The sequence below is a fragment of the Larus michahellis genome, chromosome 1, assembly GCF_964199755.1.
Source record: "Larus michahellis chromosome 1, bLarMic1.1, whole genome shotgun sequence".
Classification (NCBI taxonomy): domain Eukaryota; kingdom Metazoa; phylum Chordata; class Aves; order Charadriiformes; family Laridae; genus Larus; species Larus michahellis.
The window spans coordinates 86288123-86305741 of record NC_133896.1 but is presented as its reverse complement, the minus strand read 5'-3'; the positions used below and the strand labels follow the sequence as shown (position 1 = coordinate 86305741).

Genomic DNA, 17619 nt, shown 5'->3' with positions numbered 1-17619 from the left:
CATGCTCCTACAGAAATGATGTCCTTAGCCAGGCTGCAGCCCACCTCACTTCAGAAGAGAGGAGACTTCAGAAAAGCCCAGCTCTGACAGCGGGCAACGCTTACTTGAAGCGTTGACAAAAATTTGACGCGTTATTATTTCTGCAAAGCTCCTCCGCCATAGCTGCCCCGTCGACCGCTTAAACGCAAATGTTTCTGTTGTCTGTCACAAAGAGCGCTGCCATTTTGCTGCGGTGGTAGGAAGCCCAGGCTGTTGAGATAGGAGCCGGAGTTTGGCAGGAGATCTGTGTGAGCAGGGAGTGAAAAAAACATCCCCAGGTGGAAACACGCCAGCAGGAAAATTACAGTGGACTGAGAAAGCGTCGGTGTGAAATTTATGGAAGCAAGGGGGCAAGCCCTTTCCGAATGTCCGCCCTTAGGAGCGTAAGGTACAGGCGGGTGATTTGCTGGGAAGTTAGACTGCTTGGTGTGAAAGCCAGTTCACGGTGGTCACCGCTGTCAGGCAGGGCAGAGAGTTCTGCAAATGGCATGAAGCAAACCCCAGCTTCCAGAGCAGAGCACGTAGTTTTGCGGATTGCTGACCCTCAAAACTGATTTTAACTGTATTTCATCCCCAGTGAGTCAACCTGCATTCCTCGTGACCGAATTCCTGGGAAATCAACACCATGGAGAAACTCAGCTGGTGATTTTCACAAAAACGTTTCCTATGCAAATAATGTCTTTGCAAGGGATTTAATGAGATTTTATTTTGCTGCACATCTTTTTTTTTTTCATGTATGCTAGTCGTTTGAAACGGTGAATTACCCAGGTCTGGATACACAATACTAAAATAATAGAAGGGTTGAAAAATTTTTCTGTAAATGGTTTTGACTGAACTATACTGCTTACTGATTTGGTTTTAGTTATGTAAAAGGTATTCAGAATTTTCTACTTTCCTTTTAAAAACAAAGTGCAGTTAACGCCCTAAATTTCCAGCCTTTGATTTTTTTTTTAAAGTCTTTTACTGAAAGTGTGGGTTTTTTAACCAAAAGCTTTTCTAAGAAATGAAAAAGCCAGTTTCAAGTCTTTATTAAAAAGCAAGAAAATCAACAGAAAATTGATCCCTCCCCGCTCTGCTGTCCTATTCATAATTGCCTTTTTTTTTTTTTTTTTTTTTAAACAGCTCAGCAGCAACGGCAAATAAAAGCCTGAATCCCAAGCATCTGTGACTTAAACCAACAACACGGCATGACAAAGTGTGCAATTACACTAGATGTGTGCACTTTTTAAAGAGGCAAAAACTCTTGGCCGTTTGCCACCTCTTACAAGGTAGGAGAGGGCTGCGGGGACACCTCGGGGTGCCTGCCGGGGGGACTGCCCAACATCCCACCCACCTCCGTGGGTGTAGGCTCAAGTTACTCGCCCTGCCTTTCCGCTCGTGCTTTTAACACTTATGGCACCTATATATGTATATATATCGTTTTCTCATTTAACAATGCAACTGGCTACGGTTTTCACAGTTTTCTTCACGATTTAAAATAACATTTTCATTTGCCCAACAAAATTTTGAATGTGGCTTAATCCACTCCTCCCCCCCCGACCACCACCCGACCTGCGTTCTCTGTAACACGAATAATGTTTAGGATTCAATTCATACTCTATCAGGCGAATATAATCAAAGTCACTGCAGGCTCTGATGCCGGGGGGAGAAAAAACCCAAAACAAAGGGGAAAAAAGCCCCAAACAAGCCAGCCCCTCCCTCCAGCCCTTTCCTGGGACAGAACAGAGCATTTTGTACTCCTTTCAGCTGGTTTGGCTGCAGCGCCGGCGGTGGCTTTGTGTGCAGGTACAGCGACCCACTGCTCAACAATTTGGGGGGAGACCTGTGATTTCGGGGACGAAACTCCCCCGGGAAGAGCGGACGGATGCCTCTCCCTGGCTCAGCCCAGCGGGACCCGACCTGCGGTGGTGTTGCACGTCGGTGCACGCCGGGGTGTGCGTCTGTGTGTATTACTAGGGAAGTATTAAAAAAAGAAAAAAAAAAAAAGAAAAAAAAAAAGGAAACATTTTGAGGGACTGCACAGAAAACGGCGCAAGAGTTGCTAGAGCAGTGTGCATACGCTCAAGAGGAATCCCTTTCAGTTCCTCTTTTCTTCAGCTTTATTTAAAAAGGGTTTGAAGGCTGGTTTAATTACGAAAACCAGCTCTCTAGACACCAAACAAAACGGCAGCCTAGCCTAAGTTGGCACCAGGACAGATGCATATTTTGCTCACTTCTCCATGCCAATCGGCTGTAGCTCATCCAGTATGTCAATCCAAGTTGGCTGTCTGAAATCCAAGTTTAGTGGCCTGAAAATATCCCGGTCCGGCTTTGTTTCATGTGGTAAACAGCTTGCTCAGTCTACTTCTTCCACGTACAAAACAAAATCAACCCCCCCCCAAAAACCCGTTACTACATGTTATGGTAATAGCTTCTCTTTGCATTTTACCCCACTCCAGGATTTCCCTTTTATTTTCTTTTTCTTTGTATACGCTGACCATGAAACCCTCGCAAAACACATTGCTTTTTTAACGATAGACCTGATTCTGCCGGCCACTGAGCTCCGGTGGATGGGTTCAGAGTTAAGGCTGAAATGACCGAGCCCCGTAAGAAAAATGCTGGGGGGGATATGTTTAGCGCTTGCAGCTCTGCCAGCTCCTCCGAGCTGCCTGGCCATCTCCTACACTCAGCTAAAATCGCGGGCAGCTACCTGCAGGAACAGGCAGGGCTCAGGGTCGGTGGCTTTGCGAAGCCCGGTCTGCTCAGGGCTTTCTAGAGCCCGGTGGCTTCTTGGGGTTCGGTCCCTCCCGCCCCTTTCTTATAAGATTTTGCAGGACAATGTGTGTAAGGCAAGAATAGCAAGCAGTATCAGGGAGGGTTTATCGTGATTTACCATTGATGCAAATTCCCTCCCCTCCCTTTCCCCCCCTCTGCCATTTTAGTACAAATAAAGGGGCCCAGGCTCCCTAGTCAGCCAGCAGGATCGGGACTGCCAAAAGAAAACAAATCCAATGCGGGGAGGCTGCCCACAAAACACGGCTTAGTCAGTATTGCGGAGATGAGAAAAAAAAAAAAACAAACAGCCTCCCGAATGCCAGTGATGGAATATGGTTTCCTCGATAATTAAATTCAAGCGAGGACTCATCTCTCCTGGTTTCCTACTGGCTATTTCCTCCTGGAGGAAATTGAATGTCTCTGAAAACCTGCAATCGGGTCCCCGCTCGCCAGCTTTCTAAGCAGAAGCAATGGCTTTCCACAGGGTACAGCTAAACCCCGTGGAGACAATTAACAAGTCAGTCATCCAGTTTCCACCTTTGCTGATCACTTTGCAACTGATCCAGTGTTTAGTGGTATATTTAAGGGGTAGTGGAGAAGAAAAAAAGGTAGACAGAACGTGAAGGGAAAAAACAAACATATAGCTTGTGAAAAAGAGTTTAGAAAAGAGTTTGGAGAAATCCCTAGGAAGTCAAGAGATATCCCCAGCTGTCACCTTTCTTCTCCCATCTTCCTAGTGAGAAGTTATATGGTGTTCAAACAACGCAAGAGCAAGCCGCCTTTTAATTATCATACTTATGTGCTTTATAGGGGCACTTCACATGGTGGAAGTGCTGGGCAAATATTAACTTTGACTCATCTGAGCCTTTGGTTTAAAACAAAGAAACCTGGGAGGTGCGGGGTTGCAAGCACTGGGAGAAGAGGCTCAGTTCCAGCTATTTGCCCCATCAGTGAGCCCGACCGCAGAAAAAGACACCGTCGACTGTGGAGGTGAAGTCTCCTGTGCTAACCACACTGCAAAGCCACATGTGGTATATTGCCGTGTGCTTTTTGCCCCAGAGCGATCCCCTACTTTACATTTGCGCTTAAGAGACCCTAAGAACAGAAACCCAATAACTGCAAGCAGCCTCCGTCCATCTTGGCGTGCAGCATCTGGGCTTTCCTGAATACGCCTTTCCTCTTCCAAACCGCAAGGCAGGGAAGCGGTGTGGGTCTTGCATCTACCTCAGGGCAGCGTCCCTGTGGAACCTGGCAGGTTCGGTTAAAAGCAAATCACTGGCAACAGGCGGGCAGCCGTGCCCTGCGATGGGAGGGAGAGGCAGGGATGCAGCATCGCTTGGGAATACGCCGTCCCGTTCCCTGAAAATGGAGTGTTTCTGAGACTGGGATTATCCGTTCTGCTGGCATACGGCAGCAACAGGGAGAGGGCTGTGGGGCGCAGGAGGGGAAGGTGACAAAAGGGGCTCTGGGAGGCACCGTGCATGCACAGACCAGGGGACCTGCCAACCCCCCATCCAGCAGAGCGTGGGGCAGAGCGGGCAGGGTTAATCCTGACCGCAGCACACACTTCCCCTTTCCCCTCCTCCGGCAAGAAAAAAAAAGAATATTTCCTGCAAGGGGATGACTTTGCAGTGCTCTGAGCAACTCTCCCAGTGGCCAGGGGATTTTCTAGGTATCTGGGCTGGGAGACTTCGAAAGCATGTGTTTTTCCAGTGAAAAGCACTCTCAGTATCTCGTGGGTTCGCAGGCAGTTCAAATTGCTCCAGTGAGGAACATGCAGATTCATCGGGTCTTCTGTGCTATCTGATTATGATAATGGCACTGAGGGTTAGGCTCCTAAAAGGCATCTGCCTATTTGCAGGCAGTTATCAAGAAATGCACATCACCACATATATGCACATGGGTGGATTGAGAAAATGCCTGGTCCCTGGATGAGTCCGGTGGAGCTTTTATCTCTTTGGGATAGATGATGCATAATACACTGCCTGCTGTAACTCACAGGCGTTTTTATTCCTTTGCTGCTTTCCAATAAAAAGAGCATCATCATCTGATAGTTGAGGAGGAAAGATGAGGTGGAAGAGGAGGGGAGAAGCAGAAGAGCAAAGAAAGGAGAACAGGAGGATGGGCGTTCTTTGTTAGCAAGGGGACTTGGTGTTATTTCACTGGAACTGGAAATTCCCTGCTCCCACCTTCAGGGAAGGGGATGGCAAAGACTGAGCGAGCAGAGATCAGCCCCGGGTGAGCCGGGGGGGGGTGTTGTGTCACTGCCTGGCAGCCCCACTGGCCCGGTAAGCTGTAGGCAGCCTGGGTTTGGAGGGCCAGTCCTTGTCAGCAGAAGGGTGGCAATGGGAACAATGTCTCCCGGAGAACCGTGGGACCCTCAGAGCTCAGAGATATGGACCCATCTCCGACACAGGAACCGTTTGATACTAATCGGAAACAAACGCCAAGGTAACTTGCTGCCCTGGGTGCAGAAATGCAGCTTTATTTAACAAGAGGCACAGAGATCCGGAGCGAGAGGCTTGCCAAACTGAGGCTTTTTCTTTCTCGGCAATACCTGGCAATTTTTTTTGTCCGGATGCTGTCCATCCACAAAGGCTGGCCCCCTTCTCTGCTCTCAAGTTTCCCCCCAGGATTCAAATCTTGACACCTCTAAATCGAACTTGGCTTCCTTCCTAGAAGGAGCGGGGCTATGGGAAAGGGGTTTCACAGTGTCAATGCCTTGGTTGGGCACGGAGAACAAACCTGCAAACTTTTTCAAGCCCAAACGCCAGGGTGACGGGCATTTGCATTATACAGGAGGGGGATTGTATGAAGATGGTGCTTACCATCACCCATTGCAGGGGAGACAATGAAAAGTCTGTATTGGGCATGAATAACCAGTTTGCTGTCACTGAAACTGCACTAGTCATCTTGCAGCCCAAAGCTTAACAGTTTTTCATTATGGTATCACAAACTTAGAGGGGTTTTACTTTTATTTTTTTGCTTGCCTTTCAGGAGCATAACAAAAAAAAAGCCCCACCTGGTTTTGGAGCACTTGAGCTGTAGAGCTTTTAGACTTTTCTCTGCCACCATATGGACATGGAAAGGCCTTCTGACTTCGAAAGAAAGCTGAGATTCTTGCACAACCGCTTCCCTCCAGGAGCTTGTGCCCCAACCCCCACCCCCAATCCCCACCCCAGTCCCCCAAGTACCTTCAGACTTGCAATTAAGTCTGTTGGCAGTACAATTGTGATGGTTGGCAACCCAGTGTCACTGGAGGAACTTTCGCTCCTGCAGCTGAACGATTGAGCTCCTTCTCTATTTCCCATCTGCACTGATGCAGAGGGCATGGTGTCCCTTCTTTGTATAATAACGTCTTACTTGCACAGTAATCTCAGCTGTGGAATGGGAATGTCTTCTCTGGCCCAGGTTGTGAGCTGTTAGAAATCTGGCGGATCCCATGCTAGAGGTGGCTGCCTTTCAGTGGTGGGAAAAGTGATTTTCCCATTGTTCTGGCACTGTTCTTGTAAACTGAACTTCTGTAACACTTGTCTTTGAGATCCATGGGAGTTTTGCCTTCTCCAGGCCTGCAGTGCAGGGCCATCAGTTTGTAAAACACTAAAGGAATGACTGAGAGGAATGCTATAATGAGGTTTGTTTGTCAGAGAATTTTTTTATGTCTTTATCTTTGGTTTCCCTTGAGATAATCAGAGTTGACTTTTGCATCTCACACTTGAAACTTTTTCAAAACGAGCTGTGCTCAAAGGGACACAACTCACTTGTACAGTTATGCTACTGATGTGCATTTTTGATACATTTGCATGTGCAAAGGGTTATGTCATGATTATTTTCTTGTGTAATTGATAATGACTTAGACTGCTAATTAGGTGTGCCACTGGTTGCAATTTAAAACCAGATCCTTTCCAAGGCTGAAGCTAACATTCAGCACGCAAACTTCATAAACTAGCTTCAGCAGCTCTTTGCCCCTAGTCCTGCACCTGTGGGCGCTTATTTCCGCTTGCCACACTGTAGGCCCATGTAGCTGTCTGCGTGGCTACACAGGCAACTGTTTGAGGAAACTGATGCAAGTGACAGAGAATTTGGAAAACAAAAATGGTTATTTTTCATCAGGATCAGTTTCCCTGAGCTGGTTCATCACACAGTCCCATGAACAGCTGTGCTGGACAGTGCAGAAGATGGCACAAGGGTGGGATGAGGTGGCCAAGGCTTTCTCTGCTGCTGCCTAGGAAAACGCAGCCTGAGTTCCCATGTTCCCATGATTTACGCCCAATGGTCTGTTTGCAAGGTCTTTTCCAAGGAAATACCTCACCATCAATGAGCTAACAGAATATCAGAAGCGAGCATTAACACACCTGGACATGTCTGAGGGCTGCAGCTCAGACCCTGCTCTGGGCCCTCAACAGACTCTGTCAGAACAAGGGAGATGAAGACCCCGTGGCAGCCAGTTTCCTCTGGCTCTGGCTTGCACAAGTTAGACCATCACTGCCAGTAAGGACAGGTTATCCTGTAGTGGTGGCACACAGTAATTTCCCAGTTGCTGTGTGAGATCTACTGCACAACCTTGCAGGAACTTATGGGAAAACCATCAAGCATTTGCACTCTGTCTTGTCCCTCTTATACAACTCTAGTGAGAAGTTGGGTTTTTGCTGGTATAATACTACTAAAAAAAAAAAAAAAAACCCAAAGGAAATTAAACCACAAACAACTATATTCAAAAAACAAAGGGTCTGGCTGGTGCCCAAGAAAACAAGGAAATTTAAAGATAAAGCAAACTGTCCTTATTTCACCCCATTGTGCCTGGGGATGGCTGGGTTTTCCAAAGAAGGCAAGCCATGGCATGCCCTGCTCTGCTGGGGAGCGGCCAGCAAGGGGCTGAGCCCTCCCAGCACACGAGCTGGACTTTCTCCCCGACTCCTTAATGGGAAAGTCATGTGGCAACGTTGAAACCCAGACGTTGAAATCTAAAAGCCCTCCTAGCCATATGTGCGGCTGGGATGGATTAGGACTAAATGAAGCCCGGACTCGCTGACAGGACGTGGAATAAGGGAAGACTCAAGTGGGATGCACTTCCCTTGAACTTGCTAATGGGAGCCCAGCTCCCCAGGACTTCTGCCTGGCCAAGGAGAAGCAGCAGAGACTAGCCAACCTATGCCAGGGGATGCTGGTCACAGTCTGGGAAGGGTGGACTGCTGATCGTCAAAAAGCCGATGTCTTAAAATCAGAAGGCTCTGTAGTAGCTGAGCCTTCCGCTTCGATGCTTCGTCAAGTCAGAGGGAGGAAAATGGAAAACGGCAATGCCAGAGCTGTCCGGAGGTTTCCCATCCTGCAGCATTGCCACGGCTTACACCAGTGCACAGCCTGACCTGGCCTCCCAAACTCGAGTGAGGGCTAATGGCAAGACAACCTACCCAAGCCAACAGAATCACTTCTGCTCACATTCAGCCAGAACTGGCTTGCGGTGCTCAGAGGGCAGGCAGGGCAGTGGCGGGGGGAGAATTAGTAAGGAACAAAATCCCAAATAAAGCAATCCACTTTGCATGACCATTTGTTAAGCAAATACTCGCCTTGATTAGTGTATTTGCTGGTTTCACTATGACAATGCTTGGCAGCAAGGTCTGTTGTTGCAGTCCGTGTTAATGGCCCCTTTCAACCTTGTAACGTCTTGGAGGAGCAAGCTGGCTGTTTTTAATTTTTATACTTTTGTGATACCGGTTTTACTACCGCCACAGGCCTCCAGAGAAGCTAACTTTTATCATTTCTATTCATAAGTCATCATTATTCAGCAAAATCTATTTTATTTATTATTAGAATATCAAAGGATTTCCTCTATCCTCCTTCTGAGCCTACGTGGCCCTGGTGAATGCCTGCGCTTTCATTCACAACAAAATTAAAAGGCATAGGCGGTGGCCTTGAATGTGAAGATATGCCAAACCATCATGAAACAATATACCATAGTCCATGTCATCTGCATCCCTGAGAATGCTTCTTGCAGGTGCATGTCCTCCTACAGAGTAAAATGTACACATCTGATTTAGATGTTCACTTTGCTCGCTGAAATCCCATTAAACAAATGAGCTGCATGCTTTTTTTTGTTTTCTTACTGTCACATAGATTTAGGCTCTACTAATTCCCCTGTACTCACTTGGACCCCATCAATATGTTCTACCATGAAGTGAAAGGCAAGCAATAAAGCCACTGAATAACCAGTCCTTTCAAACCTCCTATGTCTTAAAGACAGAAATTGTTTCCAAGTGATCAGAACATTTTGATAACTTTTCCCTTTGATACAGTATGCCCTTTTCTACTCCAGGAATCGGAGATGGATTCAGGTCTAAGAGCCGACTTCATTTATAACCACATTTCTTAATGACAATTGGGTGCAAAGGCTACCATCTCCTTGCGGCTCCATTGGCAGAGCCAGATGCCCTGAAATCCCAAGTTTTTTGTCAGATTGCAGGGGAGCTGGGAACCTAGAGGCCAGCTCTGAGGGAGTATTCATTGCTTTGAAAAACCAAGCTCCCTTCTAGGTTGCCAGCCAAGAACTACTGGGGAACCTTGACTCCCAAGTGGGGTGGGAACATGGGGAGCTGAATTGGGCCTCACACGTCCCAGCTGACAGCCTTAATTTCAGACCTGTTGATTATTCTGGGCTCTGGCTTTCTTTTTTGACATGCAACATTTCAAAAGGTCTCAGTTTCAACTCAACATGAATGAGGGAAATTTGTGGAAGCTTGAAAAAACTTGGCAGGATGGAAAAGCCCTTTCTCACCCATCTAAAGTCTTCTGTTTTCTCCTGGATGAGAGTAGTGGTTTTCAAGCTTATCTAAATTTTTCCCAGTGGAAGTGGAGACTCCTGCACAGTGAAGTCATGAGAATAGCTTGCTTTTCTCAGTTATCTTTTGTTGAGCCTTCAGAAGTTGTACACAGACCTCCCTGCACTGGATACTGTTGAACGAGAGGGACAAATGCTAATATCCAGAATGGGGACTCTGGTGTTCAATTCCTCCCAGAGGGACTCTTTCACTGTGCTCTTCAAATGCCTAGATGAAGTTATTGACAGATATTTAAAACTACACCTTTCCTTATTCTGGCCTTAATGAATAAATGCACCTACCACTACCAGGAGCATCTGTAGTGCCATTTTCGAGCCTCATTATTTGAGATGCTGACGTCCAGACTCCCACCGGTTCTTACCAGCTGCTAAATAAGAACAATTTTTCCATCGATTCCTAATCATATGATTCACCAAAAGAGTGTAGTGCTGCCCAAGCCATTTGTCCATTGGGCCCTACTACATATTTTTCAGTGGTCAGGTCACAAATGCAGGAAACTGTTAGAGAATTAGTTTGAACTGGATACACACACAGATAACATTGCTAAAAAGTGCTTCCTCTTGAAAGTACTTGTGTCCGGTGCCACCCTTTCTTTGCTAGATTGTTTGCAGGATGAACTTTCTCAAAGGGAGCCTCCTTCCAAGCCCAGTCTATGTAAAGAAAGTCTATGGAAGCTGGCATGGAATCCTTGCTGCAGGTGACTCAGTGGGGAACACGCACAACTGTGTATATCACATCCATACAAACAAACTTGCTACTACTACTTGCTGGCTAACCAGCCTGCCAGCACGTATCTCAACTGTATTTCCGAAAAAGAAAAGAACTAACAGGATGGGGTCTTCGCATCTGTTCTACCCTGTTTGAGCCAGGGCTCCAACTCCCTTCATTCGTGGCTCTGACTCACCATCATGCAGTGCCTGACCGCCTCTACAACTGTGTGATGGCTGTCCGCTTGGGATAGGATTAGGCAACCACAGGTGGCACCACCTGCTGCAAAGCCCTCCCGCCTGGGTTTTCTTTGCTAACGACTCCTAGACATTTAAGAGCCTGCTCAGTTGCTGAAGGGGAAGTCACCAAGGGGACAATGGCCTCCTTGTAGTTGTTCAACAGTATCACTTGGCTTTACCATTGACTGGCATTTGGCATACAATGTTGGTCTGGATGCAAATGGTGCGAGCAGTTGGCTGTGCCTCTCCAGAAAGGTGGCAGGAAAAGTTACAGGTTTATGTTGATCTAAAACGCGGAGCGTAGCTTTCCCTGTGCCACAAAACCCACCCTTTTAACAGTGATGTGAACTACTGCAGGTTCTGTCGTAGCCACTACAGGTCAATGGAGTGTGGCTGCTGCTTTTCTTTATTCCTGTGCTTTCCTTATTGTGCTTTCTGCTCATTTGGATGAAGTACCTAATTAAGCACGTTTCCTGTAGGAGAGCCTAGAACCTCACTAGAGCAAAGATGCTACACATTAAAAGTGCTGCCTTGCTACCTTTGCCTGCAGCCTAAGGATTTAAGCCAGTGAAATCACCTAATGATAAAGCCACCAACAAACGCCACTGTCGCTGTCATTGCTTACCACAAGTCCTAGGCCCATTTTGAGCACGCGAACTGGCTGTGAAGTTCGGCGCTCCCAGGTGACATCTCCAAAACCTGCAGGTCTCGTGTCATTAGCATATTCCGTCATGACAGATGGGAATTGATAACAGCATTTATCAAAAATAAAAATAAATCCCATGTGGAGGCTAATCTAAAGGCTTAGAGTTTCATTACCAGCCTCACCTCTCTGCACCCTCTCCCCTGCAATCCCTCAAGGCATACAAGAGATGCGAGCCCTCTAACCAGATCCCCTGAACCCTATGCCTTACCTGCCTGTCTGCTCTGCAACAGAATCTTGGTGTTCAGAGGATTGCTAGGCAAACCTTTTATTTTTATTTTGATGCAGCGTCTTTGTATTTTCAACAGGGGCCCCACTGTCTCATGCAAATGAATGCTGTATGCTTGCTCCCTGGTATGCTCCATAGGCATGTGCTGTATAGTTTGGCTTTAATACCAAATAAAGTAAGTAATTACAAAAATCAAAGTGGATGTGCCCTCCTCCGGCCCATGCAAAAGAGGTCACTACCACAGCTACCTGTCTTCTCAGGTCAGGCCAAACTATGAGCAATGTCAGAAGGCCAGGTACCTGTAGGCAGACCACAAAGCAAAGCACAAAATCTGTTCTAGCACGTGACTGATCTCATTTCTTGTACTGTGCTATCCCACAGGGCCAAGATTAAACCTGCTAAACCAAGATTAAGTTCTCTGCTGCTGGTGGCAAGGGTCTTTCGGTACCCACATGAGGAGGTCCATAGGCAAGGTATGGAGTACAAACACCTGAGAGTCCGATCTAGTTCCAGGGAACTGAAAAGCAGGTGTCCCTCAGACTTCACTTGGAACACGACTGACTGATAAACTTACCCATATTCATAACTTCAAGCTTCACCATCAATTAAAGAAAGTTTACCCGACAGCCACGAAATGAGAAGACCTTTCTAGCGCACTTGTGCACACACACACTACTGGGAAACACTGTAGATACAATTTTTGTATCTAGTCCAAGATAAGCAAGCGTTTGAAATTTTTGGAGGGCAATGTCTGTTCATTTACAAATTCTGAATATTAAGAAATCATTGTAACGCCAAAGTCCTCGTCAGAATAAGCAATCTGGCATCATTCTTCAGAGTCTGTACAGTTTACTTGGGATCAATTTGATTTCAGGTAAGCCAGCTGAGAACAAATGAATTTCATCAAAACCTCACCTCCTCCTTTTGAATGATTACATGTTGTTTGCAATAATGACCACAATTTCTGTGTTCCCTACAAGTCCATTTCTTAAAAAAAGGACATTTTGATTTACTAGAACACTTATTTGTGTGAGTCTAGAGACAGTTTCATCTTGTGGGTCTATTTTCCAGTTTTCTTCATTCCCTGAGAGCATATCCTGCAGCAAATGCTCAAAGCCTAAAAACCTGATGACATTAAAATGCCCAGATTCATTTACTTCTCTGAACGTCATGCGGTGGAAAGTCGAGACAGATTTTCTTGCCTCTGGCCTAGTCCTCTCTTTCTGATCTAAAAATGTCGGCATCGCTAAAGCATCTTGGCTTGGCATTTGTTTTATCTGTTGTTTGCAAAGATACTGTTCTGAATAGTACTTTCTTTTTTGTGGTACCAAACGGCTGGATATTAAAAGGAAAAAAATACTGGTGGAAGAGACAACAAAAAGAACTGAATGTTGACCTACAGCCTCCAGCTGTCTAGTAGACTAGCTGTCCCAAGCTGCAGAACAGACATCCTTTCTGCAGCCGATGTCCCAACATTCCCATGCATTCACACGCTGGCGTAACAAGCAACCTTGTTCACTTCGGTGACTATTCGTCAGATTACTCAAAAGTAATGAATGCAAATTAATGAAAGTTGTCACAATATTTGTAGCCCTTGATTAGGATTGATTCAGCTGTTCAGTTTCTTCTGCTGGTACATATGAGTTCTTATACTTGTCTGTACTGTAGGTTTTTAAGAGTGCCATTAAATTAAAGTTGACAACTAATACCAATCAGGGAGGCAAGAGGAGGAAGACTAGGTTTCTGCCATGACACAGCAGATCTAATTGCATGGAAACAATGCATGACTTCTGAGTGCTCATATCCTTGATGCTATATTTACATATTAGTGTTCTTTCTCAAATACATAGAGTTAAAAATGAAAGCTTCCTTAAAACCCCAGCTATCCCTCTGCTATCTTGTGGTTCAAACCACAAGAAGTCAGGAAAGGGAAACTTTGAGTTATGCAGCTTAATATAGCTGTGTTGTACACCTGATATCAACCAGATTAAAAAGTTAAGCACCAGTGGGGTTTTCTTTTGTTTGTTTGTTTTTGTTTTTTCTTTCTTTATTTAAGAACCTGGAACTCTCCTGAAATCAGGTGGCCATCCCTTTTTTTCTGAAGAACCTCATTAGGGCCACCTCATTAATCAGAAACAGCTGCACAGGAGGTCCTGATTGTGCAAGCACCCAGTGGTTAAGGCACCCACTGAGAAGGGGTCAGTTTTCTTCTTTGCCCAAGGGATGGAAACTTGCATGTCTGGTGGTGACTGGTGTCACAGCTGGGAAAGAAATTGTGCCTCCGCTGACTTCAGCTAAATGCATCTTTCATTGCTAGAAGTCACGTGGAGTAGGCTGAGCAGAAAGGCCAGGAATGACCTTACCCTCTCAGGATAGCCCAGCGAGTATGACACTTGGAGGGGGGAAATATATGCCTGACCCCCCACAGATCCCCTGTACCCAGAGGAATATAGTCATTGTTAAAGCAGGAGTCATGCCACCGCTGTCACCCTCTGGGCTCTGAAGGAAAGCCACACTGACCACACATTTCATACAGAGCATCATTCAATGGGCTTGCTCAGAGATCGCTGAATGAATTGAGTCGTTTGTGTGAAATATGTCGAAAAATGCCACATCTGTGGTCGTGATAGGGCTTAACTGCGAAACAGGCAGCACAGTCCTGTCAAGACGGAAGCACTGCTGGGCACACCCCGAAGCACAGATGCAAGTACATTTGTGTACTTCTGTCTACAAAGCTGCGTATGCTGGGTCTAAGTTTTGCTTGGGAGGTGCTAAAGTCTTATTTTGGGTGCCTAAAGCCTTTTATAGTTCTACACATGCCAAAAAAAGCCCATTTAAACCCACAGAAATACCTTTGTCAATTACAAGGTCAGGCTGCTGGTGCTACACTGACCAGGGCTAGTATGGCCTGAGTGCTCTGCATCAAGGAAGGAGTCTGAGAGAGAGACAGATCGCTGGAACGGTACCGTACCTTCCCTGTGACAGGTACAACAGGCAGACAGGACACATGGTTCAGAGGATTCCCTACTCTCTCTCCACCTGGCTGAACGCGGTGCCCTAAGGGACAGGGGGGAATGGCGACAAGTTCCTGCCCGGCGCAGCAGATGTGTCTCCTCCGTGACTACCCCCCCTTCCCAGTTGCCCTTGAATAATAGGTACGAAGCTCTGCAAATGGAACTGAACAATGATGAGGACAATGGTTCATCTCGCTTGGTGGTGTCATGGAGGTTAAGTTGGCCTACGCTGTGTGTCAAAACTGCTTCCATAAAGAAAAAAAGATCTGTTGTTGTCATAGAAGACCATCTTCTGAGGAGAACAGAAGGCCCAATACGCAGACCAGACCTACTTCTTAGAGAAGTCTGTGGCCTCCCTGGGGGCAGGTTAAAGACGTGTAGAGAAAACTTCCTAACCTGGTGCAGCCCTCAGATTATTATCCATTATTGATTTTTCAGGTAGGCAGTGATGAAGTTGTTACAAGAAGTCCAAGGGCAATCAAGAGAGACTTCAGGGTCTTGGGATGAGTGGTTAAGAGATCATAAGCACAAGTAGTGTTCTCCTCTATCTTTCCAGTTGCAGGGAATGATGAGGGAAGAAACAGGAAGAACCAGCAGATCAGTATCTGGCTTTGAGCCTGGTGTCATTGGCAGAATTTTGGGGATTTTGATCAGAGGTCGGTCTACAGAACACCAGGCCTGCTGATGACAGAGTACAGCTGTCTCAAAATGGGAAAAGGACCTTTGCACAGGAGTCAGCAGGGCTCATTGAAAGAGCTTCAAACTGGATTTGAAGGGGGAAAAGGATAAAACCAGAATTGCTAGAGATAAGCCTGAGCGTGGCACACCGATGTTTGAGGGATGGTGCGCTAAGCAAGGCCTTTTGGTCTGCCACCTCAGTGGAGGCAGGGATGGACATCCATGCAGCAGCAAAGACTCAAGGGTTATTGATGTGTTAGAAACTATGGAATCACCTGAGAACAGTCACAGTTCACTGAAAGGGTTATCAAACATTGGAAGAGGCTGCCCAGGGAAGTGGTAGAATTGCCATCCCTGGAGGTATTTAAAAGATGTGTAGATGTGGCACTTGGGAACATGGGTTAATGGCGGATTTGGCTGTGCTAGGTTTACAGTTGGACTCGATCTCAAAGGTCTTTTCCAACCTAAATGATTCTATGAATCTATGATTCTATCATTCTCCGAATACTTCAACAAATGCAGGAGTCACACAGTGTCCACACCACCAGCAGTGATGGCAGCAGCAACCCCCTTTTTTGCAGATTCAGCCTCCTACTTTTCATATCCCAGATTCCAGGTAGCCTGTGTAGCTTCCCTTCTGCACAACCCCTGCAAACCAGAGCTCTAAATGCACACCCTCATCTCCCCAACTGCGAGCGTCTAATTGCTCACTCCAACCATGGTCTCACACACCTAAAGCACACGGCTTCTCCAAAACCTCTGCTCCAGTCCTGTCTTTCAGACAAGGGTTCATACTATCGCTCTTGGAAAGAACAGCACTAGCATTGGCAGCAGCAAACCAGATAGGTCCTCAGATGCCAGAAAACACTTTGTATTTTTGCATCCCCTTAAAAACTGCAAGCAAGCAGTTTGCTACCCTTCCCTAACCCATCCCTAAGAAGTGGTTTATGTGCTCATTAGTGAGATGGCAATCACGGGATGGGACTCCCAGTGCTCATGATGAAATCAACCCCAGGATCAAATGGTACCAGCTGTCCAACAGTGCCCAGCAACAGTCACCCAGGAGTGCAAGGCAGTAAATGAAGAGCACTGTGTGCAACTGAAATTAAAGAGCTGATGTAGACACGTTGATATATCCAGCCACTAATACTGGATAAATTCAGTGTAATGCCTTGTAAAAATCTGATTGTCACTTCCAGATGGTTGTGCTTGTAGCTGGTTACTGAGCTTGGGGGGCTCAGATGTAAGTAATTAACATCCTAGCCCTGCTAACATTCCACTTGCTTTCATTCTGATGAAGCATCACATTGTAAAGCAGACAACAATGAAAAGCATGTCCATTTTCAAATTGTTTAAATATATTAATCATACAAGGCGGGATGGATTTTAATTAATCATTTTTTAACTTGTGTATGGGGGGAGGGATTAGCTGACAGAACTGTGCAATGTCACTGCCAGAAGTCCTGGCTCTTTTAATAACTGTGTATGAAATTAGAGGAAAAAAAATCTTTAGCTTAGTGACCAGACCAAAATGTATTTTTACAGCTGCCAAGGTTCTCATTGAAGATATAAACCAGAATCTAAAGGGATCCTGTGTATGTGTGTGTGTTGCATTAGGATATCCTACTTACAACAGGACTAACATTAGTTTTGTCGGAGGCTGAATGGTGGGAGGGGAGGGCGAGGGCTTGGCAGCAGCTGCACTCTGGCCAGCGCTGTGTTAAGACATCCAAACAAAATCATTTAGGGAGACAAGTTTCATGCCACAAGTTGCTGTTTTATTTAGTGTGCGCGTAACGGCTATGAAGGGTCTGGATTCAGGTGGTGGACGAGGCTGGGGCTGGCCTGCGAGGAGATGCTTCCCCTGTGGGCAAGCAGAGGGACACGCGGTGGTCTCTCAGTATCTGCCTCCCCCTTCCCACCTTACCCCAGTTAGTGCAGGTCAGATGAAGGGACAGGTGAGATCTGCTGCAGTAATCCTCTCTTTGTGCTATAAAATTTTTCACAGAGTCTCTTCCAAACTCCTAAACCACAACACCCCACAATGTCCAATGAACATTGGTTGACTGAAAAATGTGTGGGCAGTCACGAGGTCAGGCACAGGATAAAATTCAGTCTCACCGCTTGGCTAGTGGGCTGGTGCAAGGGCAGTTTCAAGGGCTCCAGGGAAATTGCAAACTGAAACTCGGCGCAGAGAGACCTCTGCTCATGCTATTGCTAACTGAAAGCCAAATATTTAATGCCGTGCCCAAGCATACGATTTGGAAGTGACTTTGGGCTGGCGAGAGCTGCCAGATTGCTAGTACTGGGGTCTGAAGCATCTTGTGAAGACTCAGAAACCCCCGTGCACCTGAAGGTGGGGATTCATAGGCACCTTGTGCTGTGCTAAAACTGTGACAAAATGGAAGGAGGCTGTCCT

General features: G+C 46.4%; 1 protein-coding gene across 3 annotated transcripts in view; it reads right to left on the bottom strand.

Moving 5' to 3' along the window:
• The window catches only part of LOC141744238 (potassium voltage-gated channel subfamily KQT member 1-like), a 514016-nt gene that overhangs the window by 22755 nt on the left and 473642 nt on the right, over positions 1 to 17619 (bottom strand). The window lies entirely within an intron of this gene.